At 44.0% G+C, this 19,537-nt stretch overlaps 1 protein-coding gene across 5 annotated transcripts in view; it reads left to right on the top strand.

Annotated features, from left to right (window-relative positions):
• LOC139381857 (zinc finger MIZ domain-containing protein 1-like) overlaps window positions 1-19,537 on the top strand; it is a 198,634-nt gene that overhangs the window by 71,304 nt on the left and 107,793 nt on the right. The window lies entirely within an intron of this gene.

The following is a 19,537-nucleotide window of genomic DNA, read 5'->3' as shown; positions in this document are numbered from 1 at the left end:
TGAAAACAAGTCACACCAGGGGAAACGTTTTCTCTGCTTGGATTGAAGCACTAACACCTTTCACAGAAGAGAGAGGATTGGGTGTGAAGCTTGAAACTGATGTTGACAGCCAGTCATAGAAAGGGAGGGTGTACAGTGAAAGGAAAGTTGCATCCTCTCCTCCCATTTTCTCTCTCCCTCCATCTTTCTCCCTCCCTTTCTCTCTCCCCATAATGTTGACTTGAGGAAAATGTATTCCTGTAACACGAAGGGCAGCATCCCAGTGTTTCTCCCCTCCTGTGTGTGTGTGCGTGTGCGTGTGCGTGTGCGTGTGTGTGTGTGTGTGTGTGTCAGGGCTTCCGTTAGGAGAATGTGGTGCCGGACAACGTGACCGGGAAGATTCTAATTTACCGGTCATTTAAGGAATGTACCGGACCCAAATCCATTGGGTGCATACCCATGGTGCTCAGAATGACATAAATCACATTTAGATTATGGTAAGGCATCTTAACAGAACATGCAACTCATGTAATGAAGCAGCCAATAAAACATAATTTTCAAACATTTGCCAAAATGCAATTTGCGGGAAATCCCCATTCTAAACAGCACACCTGTAAAAACATAATTTTAAACAGCAGAATTCTACAGTATTTCAATTAAATGTTTAAAGTACAGAATTACATGTCTGAGGATTTCTCTGTTGTAGTGGGGACAGTAATTATACTTTAAGGAAACTGTTTCTATATATTTTAAAATGTTAAATGTTTACATTTAGCTCACGTAATATCATTTAAAAAGTATGCATTTAGGTGTCTGTAATAGAATAAATGTAGACATTAATAAATGCATTTGCCGAGCCTCCAAAGTATTTTTTACAATGGTGAGGGAGTGCCAAGATGGTGGCGCCGTGGCTTCAAAACAGCGCCCCCTGTCAGTCATCTAGTGTATATATAAATAATTGGTTAATGCATGTATTAATTACAGTTATTTACAGTTCCCATTCTCGGAGTGGAAACGTGGTTTGCAGAGTTCACATCCTGCTACAATTGTGAGAAACAAGTTTGGGTTTATTTCATAACCATAATTTACAAGATTTGTCTTTTGTTTGGAGTGCTCCATGTAAGCAGTGAGGATGTATCTGGTTTCTCTGTCCTGATAATGTTGAGGGAGCGTGTGCGCCTGAGCAAGCATAGTGTTTTTTTAACATCCATTGCAAATGATAATACATTAAAACTATAGTTCCTCACAGTAAAAGCTTAACAACAATCTCCCCCTTGATAATCACCAATCCTCGGTGTGAAAGAGCAATGGAAATTATAGGCCTACTGCTGCATTGGCCTATAGGCTATGAGTTCCATGCGCTCATTTCTTTAGCCGCCAATGGATCACGGCGTATCAGTGTGTCCATATGGCAGAGGCTAGTGATCTCGCATTAGTTGAGTTTCAACTTTTAGATTTTTTATCATTCTAATCCAGATTTTGCGAAACAAAAACATTATTATTGAAATGAAACTGTTCTATGAAAATGCACAAATTAAAATCATAATTGGCATGCAGAACAGGAGGATAAATTGTAAGCTCTCCAAACATGAAACTCACCTTGTCGCCTACGAAGTCTTTTTTAAAATAATTGCCTCCACATTAACATGGTCGGATTTTGCCTATAGGCTACTTTGAAGCAAGGTAAAACATGACTCATATGAAATAAAACATCTAGGTTTATTATTATTATTATTTAGCAAAAACAAATGAAAATCTGTTCATAAACACCCCCAAGAAGTATATTAATTAATTAATTAATGTATTTTTTTTTTTTTTTTTTACATTTACTGACAACTGAGCACTTGTAAAAGTATTCACCCCGTTGGCATTTTTCCTATTTTGTTACAACCTGTAATTTAAATGTATTTTTATTTGGATTTCATGTAATGGACATAAACAAAATAGTCCAAATTGGTGAAGTGAAATAAAAAAAATTACTTGTTTAAAAAAATAAAAATGTGCGTGCAAATGTATTCACCCCCTTTACTATGAAGCCCCTAAATAAGATCTGGTGCAACCAATTACCTTCAGAAGTCACATAATTAGTTAGATTGCACACAGGTGGACTTAATTTAAGTGGCACCACCAAGCAAGCAGCACCATGAAGACCAAGGAGCTCCCCAAACAGGTCAGGGACAAAGTTGTGGAGAAGTACAGATCAGGGTTGGGTTATAAAAAAATATCAGAAACTTTGAAAATCCCACGGAGCACCATTAAATCCATTATTAAAAAATGGAAAGGATATGGCACCACAACAAACCTGTCAAGAGAGGGCCGCCTACCAAAACTCACGGACCAGGCAAGGAGGGCATTAATCAGAGAGGCAACAAAGAGACCAAAGATAACCCTGAAGAAGCTGCAATGCTCCACAGTGGAGATTGGATTATCTGTCCATAGACCACTTTAAGCCGTACACTCCACAGAGCTAGGCTTTAGGGAAGAGTGGCCAGAAAAAAGCCATTGCTTAAAGAAAGTAATAAGCAAACACGTTTGGTGTTCTCCAAAAGGCATGTGGGAGACTCCCCAAACATATTAAAGAAGGTATTCTGGTCAGATGGGACTAAAATTGAGCTTTTTGGCCATCAAGGAAAACACAATGTCTGGGGCAAACCCAACACCTCTCATCACTCCGAGAACCCTATCCCCACAGTGAAGCATGGTGGTGGCAGCATCATGCTGTGGGTATGTTTTTCATCAGGGACTGGTAAACTGGTCAGAATTGAAGGGAATGATGGATGGCGCTAAATATAGGGAAATTCTTGAGGGAAACCGGTTTCAGATTTCCAGAGATTTGAGACTAGGACAGAGGTTCACCTTCCAGCAGGCCAATGACCGTAAGCATACTGCTAAAGCAACACTTGAGTGGTTTAAGGGGAAACATTTAAATGCCTTGGAATGGCCTTGTCAAATCCCAGACCTCAATCCAATTGAGAATCTGTGGTATGACTTAAATATTGCTGTACACCAGCAGAGCTTGAAGAATGGGCAAAAATCCCAGTGGCTAGATGTGCCGAGCTTATAGAGACATACCCCAAGAGACTTGTAGCTGTAATCTGCTTCAAAAGGTGGCTCTCTATTGACTTTGGGGGGGTGAATAGTTATGCACGCTCAAGTTCAGTTTTTTTGTCTTGTTTGTTTTACAAAAAATATTTTGCATCTTCAAAGTGGTAGGCATGTTGTGTAAATCAAATGATACAAACCCCCCCCCCCAAAATTAATTTGAATTCCTGGTTGTAAGGCAACAAAATAGGAAAAATGCCAAGGGGGTGAATACTTTCGCAAGCCACTGTAGATGTGGTCATTTTCACATTTTTATAAATTCATAGAATGTTTGGGAATTAAAACCAAACCAAATAAAACCAAATACAAATCTGTCTTGTCTATGACTGGAGTCTACGCAGACTGGTGCTCCACTGTCAATCAGAGCCACAGTAGGCCTATATGCAAATAGGCCATTTGCCACATGGGCCTGCCCTCATTCACTTTGAACTGGACTGTGTGTTTACAGGCAGTAGCAACAGTGCGACTTTAGATCATTAGAATGCATTCTCCAAAAGCCAGAAAATACACCTTAATGGATTACTGCAAATATGTACTGTAAATATCATGGGAGTCCTCTTACATTTGGGAACTTTACTGTCCTATTGATCAAACAACCATGAATTGGTAGGCTCTCTCCCTCAGTTGCCTATGCACATCAACAAGATCAACAACTAATGCTAGCCAGTGCGAGATGAGCTAAAATCTAATGAGGGAACATTAGATAAACCTTCTAAAACTTTTTCAGCTAGTTGGCCATCAAAATTGCACTGATGAACGATGGGGAATAGTGGCCTGCTCGCCCTTCTGCAGCTTGCCTGCCAATGCATGCTTGTTCCAACCTATGTTTTGACAACTGAATGGGAACTTGTCTGCCAGCCCGTCCATTTGATCGATGCCAAATACATTTGATTGACATCTAAAATATATGCTAACTGTGGATAACAGTTGTTCAAGTGCAGCATAGCTAGCTAGATAGCAAAGTGATTAACATTTCTTGTTAGCTAAACAAATGACACTCGTACTCTAGCTGTAGCCACCGAAAAACGATATGAGGGGAAAAAGTCAGTCACTCACCCACTCCTCCAATGACATGACATTACATTACGTTATCATGACATTACGTCCTCCAAGCAGCTAGCTAGCTAACATTAGGCTCTGTGTTTGTAGCTTGCTAAATAAATAGCTAGCTACATAGATTGTTTCGCTAGCCCAGGGGTGTCAGCGCACGGGCAATATTGAAAAAAAAACACAACGAATTGGCGGGCCAGACATAGCCTCTGTTTTTACAAAAACACGTGCAACTGTGACCCAAACTGGCCATTGTTTTATTCGAAAAAATAGAACCCTTTATAATGTCCACGTATGTGCATAGCAGAGCATGCGATCAGAGTTGAGCGGTTGGAAATCTCGCTTATCGCTCATGGAGCAGTGCTTGCTCGCCATGTGCTTTCCTACAGCTCTGCAAAAAAACGATTTGGAGCAGCAGCAGGAGAAGAACTGCTGCTCCAAATTGACCCTATTCATTAAAATAACAATTTAACCAACACCCATCTATTTATGTGTCTAACTGAACCTACCAATGGGTTTTTAAGTATTGAAATCGAACCATATGGGTTTAAATGAAAAGTGTTTGAATAAACATGAAAAGGTGAATGTAACAGGCGAACATCATTTCAAATAGGCAACATGTCGTATTAAACATCATATAAACACTTTAAATAGGTCAGGAGCCAGACAGGGAGCCTAAGCAAATTATTTAGGCTATATTATTTCATATATTTCAAGGTTATAGCCTACAAATAAACACATTGTGATGCATTTGCGAGTAAGACAGGGACATGCATTTGCGAGTAAGACCGTAAGGTAGGGACATAAAGCCCTCAGCATTTAAACAACATTCCGTTGTATTAAATCGTTATAGTCTATAAATTGCGCATGTAGGCTGTGACTTACTTAGAATTAAATACAAATTAAACAAAAAATTACTTATTAGTGCTTTTGAATTAATTTTTAGAAACACGAATTTGTCCAGTCTGTGACTTCAGGCTCATGCGATGGTGCCACTGGGGATGCTAAACACCATTTTGGCCACTCTGGCCAGGCTGGGCAGAGTTGTTTTTTACATTTTTCTATAGGTAGTCCTCAAGGTTTTTAGGCAAAATAACCCAATCAAAAAGGAAAGCTCCTTGAACGTGGGAATATTGTATAGATAATAGAACAAAAATGAACGGTACTTTTAAGAGATTTTTATTTTATAAATACTTTGCTACAATGACACACTTAGTTACCTTCCCACCTCGTTCCTTTCTTTTAGCATGTGCACGTAACATGCTTTCGGGATACGTGTCTTTTCAGATTGGTTATTTATTTGTGAACACTACATTACCGCACTCCCTCTCTTGCTCCTCATCTTTGTAAGTCACCTTGATTTAGCACCTGTGTGTTTCTTTCTGGAAATATTTAGGGAACTTCATGACAGTAGCTAAAGCAAGGGGCTATAGCAGTACACAAGTAGATTACAAATGCATGCTGGGCCGGGCATGGCCTGAGCTCGTGAAGTGAGCGCTACAGGAGCGAAAAAGGCAGAGGCTGGATTTCGAAAAGGTCGAGTCTGCTCCAGTCAAATTGGGCATGCTCCGCTCTTCAGTCCGCTCTAGCTCCTTTCTGCTCACAAACTCTGGTGCATAAGATGTTGTGTATTTTAACATATTAAAACAAAAGAGATCAATAATATTTGTCCAGCATTTGCTGCTATGTTTGCAGATGTGCATAATATGCTGTGATCCTAATTAAAAAGCATTTAATAACTCCAAATAACAAAAACGTAGCTATAGGTTGTTGTAACATTTACACTTAAAACATGTTTTTCATTTTTTTGCACTGCATGGGTCATTGGTGCATTTCCATGACATAGACTGACCAGATTAATCCAGTTGAAAGCTATGATCCCTTATTGATGTCACTTGTTAAATCCATTTCAATCAGTGTAGATGAAGGGGAGGAGACAGGTTAAAGAAGGATTTTTAAGCCTTGAGACAGTTGAGACATGGATTGTGTATGTGTGCCATTCAGAGGGTGAATTGGCAAGACAAAACAAAAGATTAAAGTGCCTTTGAATGGGGTATGGTAGTAGGTGCCAGGTGCACCGGTTTGAGTGTGTCAAGAACTGTAACACTGCAGGGTTTTTCATGCTCAACAGTTTCCCGTGTGAATCAAGAATGGTCCACCACCCAAAGGACATCCAGCCAACTTGACACAACTGTGGGAAGCATTGGGAGTCAACATGGGCCAGCATCCCTGTAGAATGCTTTCGACACCTTGTAGAGTGTATACTAAGAATGATAATCAAATCAAATCAAATTTATTTGTCACAAACACATGGTTAGCAGATGTTAATGCGAGTGTAGCGAAATGCCTGTGCTTCTAGTTCCGACAATGCAGTAATAACCAACGAGTAATCTAACCTAACAATTCCAAAACTACTACCTTACACACACAAGTGTAAAGGGATAAAGAATATGTACATAAAGATATATGAATGAGTGAGGGTACAGAACGGCATAGGCAAGATGCATTAGATGGTAACGAGTACAGTATATACATATGAGATGAGTAATGTAGGATATGTAAACAAAAGTGGCATAGTTTAAAGTGGCTAGTGATACATGTATTACATAAAGATGCAGTAGATGATATAGAGTACAGTATATACATATACATATGAGATGAGTAATGTAGGGTATGTAAACATTATATTAAGTAGCATTGTTTAAAGTGGCTAGTGATATATTTTACATACATTTCCATCATTTCCCATTATTAAAGTGGCTGGAGTTGAGTCAGTGTGTTGGCAGCAGCCACTCAATATTAGTGGTGGCTGTTTAACAGTCTGATGGCCTTGCGATAGAAGCTGTTTTTCAGTCTCTCGGTCCCTGCTTTAATGCACCTGTACTGACCTCGCCTTCTGAATGATAGCGGGGTGAACAGGCAGTGGCTCGGGTGGTTGTTGTCCTTGATGATCTTTATGGCCTTCCTGTGACATCGGGTGGTGTAGGTGTCCTGGAGGGCTGATAGTTTGCCCCCGGTGATGCGTTGTGCAGACCTCACTACCCTCTGGAGAGCCTTACGGTTGTGGGTGGAGCAGTTGCCGTACCAGGCGGTGATACAGCCCGACAGGATGCTCTCGATTGTGCATCTGTAGAAGTTTGTGAGTGCTTTTGGTGACAAGCCAAATTTCTTCAGCCTCCTGAGGTTGAAGAGGCACTGCTGCGCCTTCTTCACAACGCTGTCTGTGTGGGGGGACCAATTCAGTTTGTCCGTGATGACTACTGTCCCATCGATGTGGATAGGGGGTGCTCCCTCTGCTGTTTCCTGAAGTCCACAATCATCTCCTTTGTTTTGTTGACGTTGAGTGTGAGGTTATTTTCCTGACACCACACTCCGAGGGCCCTCACCTCCTCCCTGTAGGCCGTCTCGTCGTTGTTGGTAATCAAGCCTACCACTGTAGTGTTATCTGCAAACTTGATGATTGAGTTGGAGGCGTGCATGGCCACGCAGTCATGGGTGAACAGGGAGTACAGGAGAGGGCTCAGAACGCACCCTTGTTGGGCCCCAGTGTTGAGGATCAGCACCTGGGGGCGGCCCGTCAGGAAGTCCAGTACCCAGTCCAGCACAGGGCGGAGTCGAGACCCAGGGTCTCGAGCTTGATGACGAGTTTGGAGGGTACTATGGTGTTAAATGCTGAGCTGTAGTCGATGAACAGCATTCTCACATAGGTATTCCTCTTGTCCAGATGGGTTAGGCCAGTGTGCAGTGTGGTTGAGATTGCATCGTCTGTGGACCTATTTGGGCGGTAAGCAAATTGGAGTGGGTCTAGGGTGTCAGGCAGGGTGGAGGTGATATGGTCCTTGCCTAGTCTCAAAGCACTTCATAATGACGGAAGTGAGTGCTAAGGGGCGGTAGTCATTTAGCTCAGTTACCTTAGCTTTCTTGGGAACAGGGACAATGGTGGCCCTCTTGAAGCATGTAGGAACAGCAGACTGGGATAAGGATTGATTGAATATGTCCGTAAACACACCAGCCAGCTGGTCTGCTCATGCTCTGAGGGCGCGGCTGTGGATGCCGTCTGGGCCTGCAGCCTTGCGAGGGTTAACACGTTTAAATGTTTTACTCACGTCAGCTGCAGTGAAGGAAAGTCTGCAGGTGTTGTTTGCGGGCCGTGTCAGTGGCATTGTATTGTCCTCAAAGCGGGCAAAAAAGTGATTTAGTCTGCCTGGGAGCAAGACATCCTGGTCCGAGACGGGGCTCGTTTTCTTTTTGTAGTCCGTGATTGACTGTAGACCCTGCCACATACCTCTTGTGTCTGAGCCGTTGAATTGTGACTCTACTTTGTCTCTTTACTGACGCTTAGCTTGTTTGATTGCCTTGCGGGGGAATAGCTACACTGTTTGTATTCGGTCATGTTTCCGGTCACCTTGCCCTGGTTAAAAGCAGTGGTTCGCACTTTCAGTTTCACGCGAATGCTGCCATCAATCCACGGTTTCTGGTTTGGGAATGTTTTAATCGTTGCTATGGGAACGACATCATCAATGCACTTTCTAATGAACTCGCTCACAGAATCAGCATATTCGTCAATGTTGTTGTTTGACGCAATGCGGAACATATCCCAGTCCACGTGACCGAAGCAGTCTTGAAGCGTGGAATCAGATTGGTCGGACCAGCGTTGAACAGACCTGAGCGCGGGAGCTTCTTATTTTAGTTTCTGTCTGTAGGCAGGGAGCAACAAAATGGAGTCGTGGTCAGCTTTTCCGAAAGTTGGGCGGGGGAGGGCCTTATATGCGTTGCGGAAGTTAGAATAGCAATGATCCAAGGTTTTACCAGCCCTGGTTGCTCAATCAATATGCTGATACAATTTAGGGAGTCTTGTTTTCAGATTAGCCTTGTTAAAATCCCCAGCTACAATGAATGCAGCCTCAGGTTATGTGGTTTCCAGTTTGCAAAGAGTCAAATAAAGTTCGTTCAGGGCCATCGATGTGTCTGCTTGGGGGGGAATATATACGGCTGTGATTATAATCAAAGAGAATTCCCTTGGTAGATAATGCGGTCTACATTTGATTGTGAGGAATTCTAAGTCAGGTGAACAGAAGGACTTGAGTTCCTGTATGTTGTTGTGATCACACCACATCTCGTTAATCATAAGGCATACGCCCCCACCCCTCTTCTTACCAGAAAGATGTTTGTTTCTGTCGGCGCGATGTTTGGAGAAACCAGCTGGTTGCACCGATTCCGTTAGCGTCTCTCGAGTGAGCCATGTTTCAGTGAAGCAAAGAACGCTACAGTCTCTGATGTCTCTCTGGAATGCTACCCTTGCTCGGATTTCATCAACCTTGTTGTCAAGAGACTGGACATTGGCGAGAAGTATGCTAGGGAGTGGTGCGCGATGTGCCCGTCTCCTGAGCCTGACCAGAAGACTGCTTCGTTTCCCTCTTTTACGACGTCGTTGTTTTTGGTCGCAGGCTGGGATCCATTCCGTTGTCCTGGGTGGAAGGCAGAACACAGGATCCGCTTCGGGAAAGTCATATTCCTGGTCCTATTGATGGTGAGTTGACGTTGCTCTTATATTCAGTAGTTCTTCCCGACTGTATTTAATGAAACCTAAGATGACCTGGGGTACCAATGTAAGAAATAACACGTAAAAAAACAAAATACTGCATAGTTTCCTAGGAACGCGAAGCAAGGCGGCCATCTCTGTCGGCACCGGAAGTGTATTCTACATGACCAAAAGTATGTGATTGTTGAACATCTCACTCCATTCCAAAATCATGGGCATTAATATGGAGTTGTTCCCCCCTTTGCTGCTATAACAGCCTCCACTGTTCTGAGAAGGCTTTACACTAGATGTTGGAACATTGCTGTGGGGACTTGCTTCCATTCAGCCACAAGAGCATTAGTGTGGTGGGGCACTGATGCTGGGCGATTAGGCCTGCCTCGCAGTCGGCGTTCCAATTCCAACCAAAGGTTTTCGAAGGGGTTGAGGTCAGGGCTCTGTGCAGGCCAGTCAAGTTCTTACACACCGATCTCAACAAACCATTTCTGTATGGACCTCGCTTTGTGCATGGGGGCATTGTCATGCTGAAACAGGAAAAGGCCTTTCCCACACTGTTGCCACAAAGTTGGAAGCACAGAATCGTATAGAATGTAATTGTATGCTGTGGCGTTAATATTTCCCTTCACTGGAACTAAGGGGCCTAGCCCGAACCATGAAAAACAGCACCAGACCATTATTCATCCTCCAACAAACTTTAGAGTTGGCAATATGCATTCGTCCTTGGGACTGCCAGATGGTGAAGCATGATTCATCACTCTTGAGAATGAGTTTCCACTGCTCCAGAGTCCAATGGCGGCGAGCTTTACACCACTCCAGTCGACGCTTGGCATTACACATGGTGATCTTAGGCTTGTGTGCATCTGCTCGCCCATGGAAACCCATTTCAGGAAGCCCCCGAGGAACAGTTCTTGTGCTGACATTGCTTCCAGAGGCAGTTTGGAACTTGGTAGTGAGTGTTTCAACCGAGGGCAGCTGGTTTTTAGGCACTACGCGCTTCCGTACTTGGTGGTCCCGTTTTGTGAGCTTGTGTGGCCTACCACTTTGTGGCTGAGCCGTTGTTGCTCCTAGACATTTCCACCTCACAATAACAGCCCTTACAGTTGACCGGGGCAGCTCTAGCAGGGCAGAAATTTGACAAACTGTCTTGTTGGACAGGTGGCATCCTATGACGGTGCTACGTTGAAAGTAACTGAGCTCTTCAGTGTATTTTTTATTTATTTAACCTTTTTTTAACTAGGACAAATTCTTACTTACAATGACGGCCTATAACAACAGATTTTTACCTTGTCAGCTCAGTAAGGCCATTCTAGTGCCAGTGTTTGTCTATGGAGATTGCATGGCTATGTTCTCAATTTTATACACCTGTCAGCAATGGATGTGGCTGAAATTGCAGAGTCCACTAATATGATGGGGTGTCCACATACTTTTGTATGTAGGGACATGGTTTTATGTGATTACAGAGACTGCTCTCTGTCTGTCGGCCTGTCAGGTGTCCCCTTCCTCTGATGAATGGTTGTAATATGCTCCAAATCACAAGAAGGGACACATTCCTTAATGGCTCTGCTTTTCATAACGCCTACGAGGAGAGGGAAGGTAAGGGTGGGAGGGGGTGTGGATGGAGGGGGAGAAAGTGGGGGAGGAAGAGGAAGGGGGATAGGGATTGAGAGAGAGGTAATAAGAGAGAAGAAAAATAAGGAAAAAAGAAAGAAAGAGAACGAGAGAGGGAGAGAGGAAGGGAGAATGTTAATGAATAATTGAAACATGTTCCCTTTTGTCTGTCTAGCCATTCAAGTCAGTAAACAACAAAACAATAGCCTCATTTGAATAATTTCACAAATGGTGTGGCGAGGTGGCAGTTGCTGTCACGGCTTGCTCTGTCTGCATGGTCAGAGGAGAGGGAGAAAGACAGAACGAGAGAGAGAGATAGAGAGAAAGACAGAGCGGAAATGAGAGAGAGAGGGATAGAGAGCGAGAAAGAGAAACAAAGACAGAGATGGGATGTTAACTGCTTAATTAACTCAGGAACCACACCTGTGTGGAAGCACCTGCTTTAAATATACTTTGTATTCTTTTAGTGTTTCTTTTATTTTGGCAGTTACCTGTATGTTAGACATGTTCTTTGTTCTTGGTTTTAATATGAACTGTGTAAGGAGAGACTTCAAGCTGTAGCTCTGCCTATCCTACATGAATCTCGGTAACCCAGAACTAAAATCTCGATTAAGTTCTTCGGCGGGGACGTGTTAGAAGATATACTAATGCGACTTGCGAAGTCTCCAGAAGGTGTGTGTGTGAGGACTAAGTGGAATTGTCAGTTATATAAAAGCAGAGGGGAACCCAGCAGAGTTCAATGAAATGATTTCATCAACAGTGAGAAAGAAGTCCCTTCCCAACACATACGTTTTTATTTTAGATTTTATTTTATTTCACCTTTATTTAACCAGGTAGGCTAGTTACAACTGTGACCCGGCCAAGATAAAGCAAAGCAGTGCGACACAAACAACAACACATGGAATAAACAAACATACCGTCAATAAGACAATAGAAAAAAGTCTATATACAGTGTGTGCAAATGAGATAAGATAAGGGAGGTATAAGGCAATAAATAGGCCATAGTGGCAAAATAATTACAATTTAGCAATTAAACCCTGGAGTGATAGATGTGCAGAAAATGAATGTGCAAGTAGAGATACTGTGGTGCAAAGGAGCATAAATAAATGACAGTATGGGGATGAGGTAGTTGGATGGGCTATTTACAAGATGCTCTATGTACAGGTGCAGTGATCTGTGAGCTGCTCTGACAGCAGGTGCTTAAAGTTAGTGAGGGAGATATGAGTCTCCAGCTTCAGTGATTTTTGCAATTCGTTCCAGTCATTGGCAGTAGAGAACTGTAAGGAAAGGCGGCCAATGGAGGAATTGGCTTTGGGGGGGGACCAGTGAAATATACCTGCTGGAGCTCGTGCTACGGGTGGGTGCTGCTATGTTAACCAGTGAGCTGAGATAAGGCGGGGCTTTACCTAGCAAAGACTTATAGATGACCTGGAGCTATGGGTTTGGCGACGAATATGAAGCGAGGGCCAGCCAACGAGAGCATACAGGTCGCAGTAGTGGGTGGTATATGGGGCTTTGGTGACAAAACGGATGACACTGTGATAGACTGCATCCAGTTTGCTGAGTACAGTGTTTGAAGGCTATTTTGTAAATGACATCGCCAAAGTCAACGATCGGTAGGATAGTCAGTTTTACGAGGGTATGTTTGGCAGCATGAGTGAAGGATGCTTTGTTGTGAAATAGGAAGCCGATTCTAGATTTCATTTTGGAATGGAGATGCTTAATGTGAGTCTGGAAGGAGAGTTTGCAGTCTAATCAGACACCTAGGTATTTGTAGATGTCCACATAGTCAGAACCGTCCAGAGTAGTGATGCTGGATGGGCGGGCAGGTGCTGGTAGTGATCGGTTGAAGAGCATGCATTTAGTTTTACTTGCATTTAAGAGCAGTTGGAGGCCACAGAAGGAGAGTTGTATGGCATTGAAGCTCGTCTAGAGGTTAGTTAGCACAGTGTCCAAAGAGATCACCATTGTTGGTGATCTGTTTGTTAACTTGGCTTTCGAAGACCTTAGAAAGGCAGGGTAGGATAGATATAGGTCTGTAGCAAATCCCTGAAAAGTTGCATGTCGCTGGGGCTGTTCGATGCTATTGGAGATTGCCACAGGATGTTTTTGTGCTGGTCAAGGTCAGCCAGGTCACGGAATGAGGTCAATATCCTTCCAGGATACCCGGGCCAGGTCTATTAGAAAGGCCTGCTCGCTGAAGTGTTTTAGGGAGCGTTTGACAGTGATGAGGGGTGGTCATTTGACTGCAGACCCATTATGGACACAAGCAATGAGGCAGTGATCATTGAGATCCTGGTTGAAGACAGCAGAGGTGTATTTGGAGGGCAGGTTGGTTAGGATGATATCCATGAGGGTACCTGTGTTTACGGATTTGGGGTTGTTCCTGGTAGGTTCATTGATCAATTTGTGTGAGATTGAGGACATCAAGCTTAGATTGTAGGATGGCCGGGGTGTTAAGCATGTCCCAGTTTAGGTCACCTAACAGCACGAGCTCTGAAGATAGATGGGGGGCAATCAATTCACATATGGTGTTCAGGGCACAGCTGGGGGCAGAGGGTGGTCTATAGCAAGTGGTAATGGTGAGAGACTTGTTTCTGGAAAGGTGGATTTTAAAAGTACAGACCTGGATAGTAAGACAGAACTCTGCAGGCTCTCTCTACAGTAGATTGCAACTCCGCCCCCTTTGGCAGTTCTATCTTGTCGGAAAATGTTATAGTTAGGGAGGGAAATTTCAGGGTTTTTGGTGGCCTTCTTGAGCCAGGATTCAGACACGGCTAGGACATCCGGGTTGGCAGAGTGTGCTAAAGCAGTGAATTGAACAAACTTAGGGAGGAGGCTTCTAATGTTAACATGCATGAAACCAAGGCTTTTACAGTTACAGAAGTCAACAAATGGGAGCGCCTGGGAATGGGAATAGAGCTAGGCACTGCAGGACCTGGATTAACCTCTACATCACCAGAGGAACAGAGGAGGAGTAGGATAAGGGTACGGCTAAAGGCTATATGAACTGGTCATCTAGTATGTTCGGAACAGAGAGTAGACGGAGCAGTTTTCTGGGCGAGGTAGAATAGATTCAATGCATAATGTACAGACAAAGTTATGGTAGGATGTGAATACAGTGGAGGTAAACCTAGGCATTGAGTGACAATGAGAGAGGTATTGTCTCTAGAGACATCAATTAAACCAGGAGAGGTCACTGTATGTGTGGGAGGTGGGACAACAGGGTTAGCTGAGGCATATTGAGCAGGGCTGGAGGCTCTACAGTGAAATAAGATAATAATAACTAACCAAAACAGCAATGGACAAGGCACATTGACATTGGGGAGAGGCATGTGGAGCCAAGTGATCATAGAGTTCAGTGAGTAGCTGGGTGGCTGGACACATGGCGATTCAGACAGCTAGAGGGCCGGGGCTAGCAGGCTAGCAGAGGGCCTTAGAGGGACGTTGCGACGGAAGAAGTCTGTTGTAGCAACCCTTGTGCGGTTACGTCGGCAGACCAGTCGTGATGGATCAGCAGGGGTCCAGGCCAATTGCCAAAATAGGTAGAGTAGCCCAAGAAATTGGCTGATGGACCTCTTCAGCCAACAGCATGCTCTAGGCAAAGGGTGGCTACTTTGAAGAATCTGAAAAATAAAATATATTTTGATTTGTTTAACACTTTTTTGGTTACTACATGATTTCATATGTGTTATTTCATAGTGTTGATGTCTTCACTATTATTCTACAATGTAGAAAATAGTACAAATAAAGAAAAACTCTTGAATGAGTAGGTGTGTCAAACCTTTGACTGGTACTGTATGTATGTGTGTGTGGGAGGGGGACTGAGCAGCCCTATTTTGAAGCCACATTGCTCACCCCAGCGGTGTAGAGGTCTAGAAAAGGTGTCAAAAAAATTGCCTGGATAGACTACTGCACACACCTATCTAGTGTTCCACTCAGCTGTCGAGAAATGCAAAAGAAGATAATTCCCCTGGACCCCGAAATTGAAAACCGGATCAAACAAGCCTCTGCTGCCTTCAGAAAACTCAGACGCAGGGTCTTCCAAAACAGGGATCTCCACCTCCACACCAAAGTCGTCGTCTATCAAGCCGTCTGCATCACCATACTTCTTTACAGCTGTGAAGCCTTTGTGACCTATAGTCGCCATATCAAGCAACTCGAGCGATTCCACATAGGATGCCTGCAATGCATCATGGGAATCACCTGGCGCGACTGTCTGCCCCATACGGAAATACTTTTTAAGACCAACTGCAGGAGCATGGAGGCCATGGTCACTCGACACACACTAGCTCTGGCGCGACCATGTCATTAGAATGCTGTATGGCCAGTTCCACATTGGCCGGCGTTCTGCAGGGGGACAGATGAAGCACTACAAGGACCTGCTGAAAACAGTGCTGAAGAAGTGCAACATCAACCCACAGACCTGGAGGACGCTGCTGGCTCTGCCAGAGCGGTGTACAGAGGTGGGAGGAGGAGAGGAGCACAAAGAGACAGCAAACACAGCTCAGGAGACATACAATTCTCTCTGTCCCCGCCAACACAGACTGGGACATACAACCCTCTCTGTCCCCGCCAACACAGACTGAGACATACAACCCTCTCTGTCCCCGCCAACACAGACTGAGACATACAACCCTCTCTGTCCCCGCTAACACAGACTGAGACATACAACCCTCTCTGTCCCCGCCAACACAGACTGAGACATACAACCCTCTCTGTCCCCGCTAACACAGACTGAGACATACAACCCTCTCTGTCCCCGCTAACACAGACTGAGACATACAACCCTCTCTGTCCCCGCCAACACAGACTGAGACATAGAACCCTCTCTGTCCCCGCCAACACAGACTGAGACATACAACCCTCTCTGTCCCCGCCAACACAGACTGAGACATACAACCCTCACTGTCCCCGCCAACACAGACTGAGACATACAACCCTCTCTGTCCCCGCCAACACAGACTGAGACATACAACCCTCTCTGTCCCCGCTAACACAGACTGGGACATACAACCCTCTCTGTCCCCGCTAACACAGACTGAGACATACAACCCTCTCTGTCCCCGCCAACACAGACTGAGACATACAACCCTCTCTGTCCCCGCTAACACAGACTGGGACATACAACCCTCTCTGTCCCCGCTAACACAGACTGGGACATACAACCCTCTCTGTCCCCGCCAACACAGACTGAGACATACAACCCTCTCTGTCCCCGCTAACCAGAGAGTAAGTGTGTGTGTGTGTGTGTGTGTGTGTGTGTGTGTGTGTGTGTGTGTGTGTGTAAGAACAGAGAGAACAGCAACAGGCTACTAACTGTGTGTCCAACAGTTGGCCCCCTGAAATACGACCCTCACCTCATCCTCTCCTCTGGCTACATGCCAAGAGGCTGAGCACAAGTGGACGTAATATGAGGAGTGTGTGTGTGGGTGTTTAACTATACAAGAAAAGTAAATGACCAACTGGGGCCATTTTGTTAGTCCCCACAAGTTCAACTGCTATTTCTAGGGGGTTTAGTGTTAGGGTTAGAATTAGGTTTAGGGTTAGGAGCTAGGATTCGTTTTAGGGTTAGGAGCTAAGGTTAAGGTTAGGTTTTCGAGTTAGGTTTAGGGTTAGGTTTAGGGGTTAGGGAAAATAGGATTTTGAATGGGACTGAATTGTGTGTCCCCACACGGTTAGTTGTACTGTGTATTGGTATGAGAGAGAGGGGGAGGGACAGAGAGAGAGTGAGAGAGAGGGGGGAGGGACAGAGAGAGAGCGAGAGAGAGGGGGGAGGGACAGAGAGAGGCAAAGAGAGGGATTGAAACAGAGGAAGAGATAATCAAATAGAAAAAGAGGGATAGAGAGAACCAGGTTGAAGACATAGTGGTGTTAGAGTGAACCGGAGAGTTAGCAAGTCAAAAAGAGAGGTTTATAGAAGGATTGTGGAGTACCAAATTAAAGGGCTGTCTCGGTCTGTCTGTCTGTCTGTCTGTCTGTCTGTCTGTCTGTCTGTCTGTCTCACACTGTCTGTCTCTCGCTCTCTTTGTCTGTCTGTCTCTGTCTCTCTGTCTATCTCTGTCTCTCTCTCTGTCTATCTCTGTCTGTCTCTCTCTGTCTATCTCTGTCTCTCTCTCTGTCTATCTCTGTCTGTCTCTCTCTGTCTATCTCTGTCTGTCTCTCTCTGTCTATCTCTGTCTCTCTCTCTCTGTCTATCTCTGTCTCCCTCTCTCTGTCTCTCTGTCTCTGTCTCTCTCTCTGTCTATCTCTGTCTCTCTCTCTCTCTGTCTATCTCTGTCTCTCTCTCTCTGTCTCTCTCTCTGTCTATCTCTGTCTCTCTGTCTCTGTCTCTCTCTCTCTATCTATCTCTGTATCTCTCTCTCTATCTATCTCTGTCTCTCTCTCTCTGTCTATCTCTGTCTCTCTTTGTCTGTCTCTCTTTGTCTGTCTATCTCTGTCTCTCTGTCTGTCTGTCTGTCTGTCTGTCTGTCTGTCTGTCTGTCTGTCTGTCTGTCTGTCTCACACTGTCTGTCTCTCGCTCTCTTTGTCTGTCTGTCTCTGTCTCTCTCTCTCTGTCTATCTCTGTCTCTCTCTCTGTCTATCTCTGTCTGTCTCTCTCTGTCTATCTCTGTCTCTCTCTCTGTCTATCTCTGTCTGTCTCTCTCTGTCTATCTCTGTCTCTCTCTCTCTGTCTATCTCTGTCTCCCTCTCTCTGTCTCTCTGTCTCTGTCTCTCTCTCTGTCTATCTCTGTCTCTCTCTCTCTCTGTCTATCTCTGTCTCTCTCTCTCTGTCTCTCTCTCTGTCTATCTCTGTCTCTCTCTCTGTCTATCTCTGTCTCTCTGTCTCTGTCTCTCTCTCTCTATCTATCTCTGTATCTCTCTCTCTATCTATCTCTGTCTCTCTCTCTCTGTCTATCTCTGTCTCTCTTTGTCTGTCTCTCTTTGTCTGTCTATCTCTGTCTCTCTCTCTCTGTCTATCAATTCAATTCAATTCAAGGGCTTTATTGGCATGGGAAACATGTAGATAATATAGATAATATATAAAGTGAATATATAAAGTGAAATAAACAATAAAAATTAACAGTAAACATTACACATATAGAAGTTTCAAAACAATAAAGACATTACAAATGTCATATTATATATATATATATATATATATATATATATATATATATACAGTGTTTTAACAATGTACAAATGGTTAAAGGACACAAGATAAAATAAATGAGCATAAATATGGGTTCTATTTACAATGGTGTGTGTTCTTCACTGGTTGCCCTTTTCTCGTGGCAACAGGTCACAAATCTTGCTGCTGTGATGGCACACTGTGGAATTTCACCCAGTAGATATGGGAGTTTATCAAAATTGGATTTGTTTTCGAATTCTTTGTGGATCTGTGTAATCTGAGGGAAATATGTCTCTCTAATATTGTCATAAATTGGGCAGGAGGTTAGGAAGTGCAGCTCAGTTTCCACCTCATTTTGTGGGCAGTGAGCACATAGCCTGTCTTCTCTTGTGAGCCATATCTGCCTACGGCAGCCTTTCTCAATAGCAAGGCTATGCTCACTGAGTCTGAACATAGTCAAAGCTTTCCTTAATTTTGGGTCAGTCACAGTGGTCAGGTATTCTGCCGCTGTGTACTCTCTGTGTAGGGCTTAATAGCATTCTAGTTTGCTCAGTTTTTTTGTTAATTCTTTCCAATGTGTCAAGTAATTATCTTTTTGTTTTCTCATGATTTGGTTGGGTCTAATTGTGCTGCTCTCCTGGGGCTCTGTAGGGTGTGTTTGTGTTTGTGAACAGAGCCCCAGGACCAGCTTGCTTAGGGGACTCTTCTCCAGGTTCATCTCTCTGTAGGTGATGGCTTTGTTATGGAAGGTTTGGGAATCGCTTCCTTTTAGGTGGTTATAGAATTTAACGTCTCTTTTCTGGATTTTGATAATTAGTGGGTATCGGCCTAATTCTGCTCTGCATGCATTATTTGGTGTTCTACGTTGTACACGGAGGATATTTTTGCAGAATTCTGTGTGCAGAGTCTCAATTTGGTGTTTGTCCCATTTTGTGAAGTCTTGGTTGGTGAGCGGACCCCAGACCTCACAACCATAAAGGGCAATGGGCTCTATGACTGATTCAAGTATTTTTAGCCAAATCCTAATTGGTATGTTGAAATTCATGTTCCTTTTGATGGCATAGAATGCCCTTCTTGCCTTGTCTCTCAGATCGTTCACAGCTTTGTGGAAGTTACCTGTGGTGCTGATGTTTAGGCCAAGGTATGTA

This window comes from Oncorhynchus clarkii, chromosome 23, assembly GCF_045791955.1.
Source record: "Oncorhynchus clarkii lewisi isolate Uvic-CL-2024 chromosome 23, UVic_Ocla_1.0, whole genome shotgun sequence".
In the NCBI taxonomy this organism is placed as follows: domain Eukaryota; kingdom Metazoa; phylum Chordata; class Actinopteri; order Salmoniformes; family Salmonidae; genus Oncorhynchus; species Oncorhynchus clarkii.
The sequence above is the reverse complement of the archived record's forward strand: the minus strand, read 5'-3'. Positions and strand labels throughout refer to the sequence as shown.